Genomic DNA, 5,018 nt, shown 5'->3' with positions numbered 1-5,018 from the left:
TAAATTGAAGTGTAAGAACTTTATATATATATATATATATATGTTATTTAATTACTCACTAAATTTTTGTTTGTTTGCGATTCTATGACTATTTAGTTTCGTTCTGCTGAGTATTATATACATAAAATGCACATATGCATATAATTAATCAGATTGATTTTGATAATTGATAAGGGGAATGATTCGGAGGATGACATGAGAAAACAAGCCCATTGGAAAATTATAAGCTGTGTTCTTGGCAAAATACCTGAGAGACAAAGAAAGAGAAGCTTGTGAAGTCACATAGACTCTTCTGGACGTATGCTCTAGCTTTTCCACTTATTTTATTTTACCTTTTTCCTCAAATGAACTCAACTTTAAAAGTCTACAGCAAAAAAACTCTTATATGATGAATAAAAAATAAAAACTCAACTTTGGTTGCTCAGATATGTTTTCTCATGTCATCCCCGCTATAATTTGATGCTATTAATACCCACATTTCTTGTAGTGTTCGCTACAATAGAAGTCTGAGTGATAAGCCAGAGATTAGAGCTTTGGTGGAAAACACTTCGAAACAAAACTCAGATTATATACTGTCTAAGATCTGTACCATCAGAAGAAACTTGGCAGAGTGGGTTAAGGCTCAGGCAAAGACGAATAAAGAAGCTCTATTGTTACAACAGAACTTATTGGAGATGGCCCTTTCGGACCCGTTACCAGATCAGGACAGAATCCTTGAGCTACAAGCTGCTCTTAATAAAGCCTATGCTGAAGAAGAAGCTTACTGGCAACAGAGAAGCCGCATCCAATGGTTGAATGAGGGCGACAAAAACTCAATTTTTTTCCATGCTGTAACTACGGGACGCAGAGCAAGGAATAAATTCTCGGTTATTGAAAACGAGAATGGCCAATCCTTATACGAGGAGGAACATATTGTTAATGTTTTTGGTCTCTTCTACCAAAAACTATTCTCATCTGGTAACACTGATGCTAGAGAGGTGGTTCATGAGGCGCTCTCCCCGAAGATTTCTGATGAGGATAATCTGAAGCTTATATCTTTCCCGGAGATGGGGGAGGTTCGAGCAGCAGTCTTTTCTATCCATCCCGACAAGGCCCCCGGCCCTGACGGATTCTCAGCGGGTTTTTATCAATCTTTTTGGGATGTGATAGGCGAGGACATCTATCGGGACATCCGAAGCTTTTTTGAAACGAGCCTCCTCCACCCGAGACAAAACGAGGCCCACTTACGGCTGATCCCAAAGATCTCCAGTGCAAAACGGGTCTCAGAGTACCGTACGATAGCTCCGTGCAATACCCAGTATAAGATCATCGCTAAAATATTGTCCAAAAGAATGCAGCCGCTCCTACGCTCCATTATCTCTCCTTCGCAGTCAGCCTTTGTTCCGGGGCGTGCGATTTCAGATAACGTGTTAATCACGCATAAGATTCTGCATTATCTTAGGCAATCGGGTGCAAAGAAACATGTCTCCATGGCGGTCAAAACGGACATGACCAAGGCCTACGATAGGATCGCATGGAACTTCCTGCGAGAAGTTCTAACAAGGCTGGGTTTCCATGGAATCTGGATATCATGGATTATGGAGTGCGTATCGACTGTCTCGTACTCATTCCTGATAAATGGTGGACCGCAAGGAAGGGTCCTGCCTTCTAGAGGACTGCGACAAGGCGACCCGCTCTCTCCGTACCTCTTCATACTATGTACAGAGGTCCTCTCCGGATTGTGCCAACAGGCGCTGCGAAAAGGAACGCTACCGGGAGTGAAAGTCGCTCGGAACTGTCCACCAATAAATCACCTCCTTTTCGCTGATGATACCATGTTTTTCGGGAAGTCGAATGCTTCAAGCTGTGCGATTCTACTTTCGATCATGGACAAATATAGAGCTGCCTCAGGCCGATGCATCAACTGAACCAAATCAGCGATCACCTTTTCATCTAAAACTAGCCAAGCGATCATAGATAGAGTCAAAGGTGAACTGAAAATTGCCAAGGAGGGTGGTACTGGCAAGTACTTGGGCTTACCGGAACATTTCGGTTGAAGAAAAAGAGATATTTTTGCACAGAATAAAACAACGGTCTCACAGCTGGACAGCCAGGCACTTATCGGGGGCTGGTAAAGTGGTACTTCTGAAAGCGGTCCTAGCAGCCATGCCAACATATGCTATGTCTTGCTTTAAGCTCCCGAAATCGCTGTGCAAGAAAATACAATCCATCCTTACTCGGTTCTGGTGGGATGTGAAACCGGGAATCAAGAAGATGTGCTGGGTCTCCTGGGATAAACTCACTCTCTCGAAGGGCGCACGAGGACTTAGCTTCAAGGAGATTGAGATCTTCAACGACGCGCTGCTAGCAAAGCACACCTGGAGGTTGTTAAAAAATCCAGACTCTCTATTGGGACAAACCTTACTGAACAAGTATTGTCGAATAGAGAACATCCTAGAGTGCACTGCCCCAAAGTCAGCGTCTCACGGCTGAAGGGGTATTCTAGCAGGAAGGAAAGTCCTCAAAAAAGGTCTTGGTTGGGTAATTGGAGATGGAAAATCCGTCAGTGTTTGGAGAGACAACTGGCTCTCATCGTCTCAACAGCGCTGTCCCATAGGGCCGCCAAACCGAGAAGATCAGAACCTCCTGGTCGCTGATCTCATCCTCCCAAATGCAGCAGGTTGGAATCTAGAGAAGATAAAGCTCTAAGTACCTCAGTATGAGGTGGACATTAGAAAACTTGTCCCAAGTGAGCACTCTATGCCTGATGAGTTGTTTTGGTTACTAGAGAAATCAGGAACCTACACTACAAAAACGGGTTATGCTGCGGCGAAACTTAATGTTGAAGGCAAGCAGGATGGTTTTCACTGGAGGAAGTATGTTTGGAATGTTGCTTGCTCTCCAAAGATCCGACAGTTCCTCTGGAAACTAAAGCATGAAGCCTTGGCAGTAAGGGAGTCTCTCATTAAAAGGGGAATGCATGTGGAAGGAAAATGTAAAAGATATGGTGAGATGGAATCGACTGCTCATGTCATATTCTTATGCCCCTTTGCAAGGGAAGTATGGACCCGCTGCCCTTCCTTATTTGTCCCACACATCGCAGCAGGACAGTCAATTGAAGAAAGCTTGAAGGCATGTTCTCGGATGATCAATTTTCCTCCGATAGGGCTTTGAGTTCCTCTCTATCCATGGGTGCTGTGGGCCTTGTGGACAAGTAGAAACCAGTTATGCTTTGAAGACAAATCTTTCTCGGAAACAGAGGTTATGGGCAAGGCCATCAAGAATGCCTTGGAATGGCAAAACTCGCAGGCTACCAAAATCCCCTCTACTTCGTCTAAAGACTGTCCTATAAAGAAAGCTCCAACACAATCTCAGATTATGGAAAACGCCTTCTCCTGCTATTCAGATGCTCCTTGGAATAGTAATTCTTGTGCAGGAGGCTTGGGCTGGATCTGCTTTAAACCGGATGGAACAAAGCTGTTTCAGGGCTCCTCGACGCATCAAGTTATAGCCTCTGTACTGGTTGCAGAAGCTCTATCTCTAAAAGCAGCCATAAATGCAGCGATCGCACATGGTGCAAAAGACTTGGTCTGTTTCTCAGACTCAAAAATTCTAATCTCTCTGATCACAGGAAACATGTCTGTGATCTCACTTCAAGGGATTCTCCATGACATCGGCGTGTTGAGCCGGTCCCCATCATCTATCTCGTTTAAGTTTGTTAGTCGGAATGGTAATGTAGTTGCTGATGGGTTAACAAAATCAGCTTTGTTTTCTGTTTCAAATTCTCCCTCTGAGATTGTGAACTATGTTACTAGTTAAATGAATGAAGTTGCAAGGTTTGACCAAAAAAAAAAAAGCTAGTCACATATCTATCTTATTCTTCAAATTTAATTTATATTAAAATTTTAATTTCTATTAAAAATGAATTATAACTAGTATTATATATTCCCAGTGATTAATAACAAAAATCAAAAGATGCCATCTAATTTTAAATAGATAGTTTTTTGCTTTAGATAATGAAGATTTTTTAAATACATAACTTGAGCTAGTCATTTTCTTACACGCCAAGTGATACCTCGAATATGTATATATCATCATGAAACAAATTTGTTAAACCTGACATTAAGCGTATCGACCGGCCAAATAAATCTTATTTCTGATATCTACTTTATTATCTGATATACAGTAGAATTTACGATTTGTAAGTTTAACCAAATACTATGCAATTTATTTTTATAAGTATGGAAAACATTATGTTGTTCAAGTTATATCGAGCAGAAGTGTTAGTAATCCGACGACTTAAAGCCTGCAAACAAAAGCTTTTTATATGGTCTTGTAGACCAGTCTACTATCACAGTTCACAGGTGCCAAGTTGTAAGGCTATATATATATATCCATTTATGTATCTAATTAGTAATTTAGGCTGATTAGTGGATTTAATTCGCGGAGTTGGAGGGTAATGTAAAGTTTTCTGGTAGGACTAAAGACCAACAAATTGGTATAAAATGTGAAATGCGAAAAACTCAAAATTAATTGACGATATAATTACCAAAGTACATAGTAAAATAATTTCTTAAATAAAATAGTGAGAAAACTAACATATGCTTAAAATATTTAGAAAATCGATAGAAAAGCATATACATAAACACATAATAAACACTAGAATGCTTAAACTTATTTGTCCAAATGATTGATTTACCGTTTATCAACAAACTACCCACTTAACATCAACAATACTAACGAACTGATGTTTGCTATTGATGATGTTCTACCATATTTTGAATTTTCAAGTTCTTTTTAACTACAAATCTATTGATTTTGAAACATAATCCTAAAACATTCTTCTTGTAATAAGTAGCATTCCACAGCTCTGTAAAATTGAAAACTGGTTATAAATCTTAACATTTTGTCCACAAAAAAAATGTGTTAAACATTTTACCAAAAAAAAAATGTGTTAAACAAGTTCAAACTTTAAAGTAGCAAGAAGAAAGCTTAAAGAATTGTTGGACAAGGTATACAATTGCTAGATCTTATTGTAA

This window comes from Brassica oleracea, chromosome C5 (genome assembly GCF_000695525.1).
Source record: "Brassica oleracea var. oleracea cultivar TO1000 chromosome C5, BOL, whole genome shotgun sequence".
NCBI lineage: Eukaryota > Viridiplantae > Streptophyta > Magnoliopsida > Brassicales > Brassicaceae > Brassica > Brassica oleracea.
Note: the sequence above shows the minus strand (reverse complement) of the source record.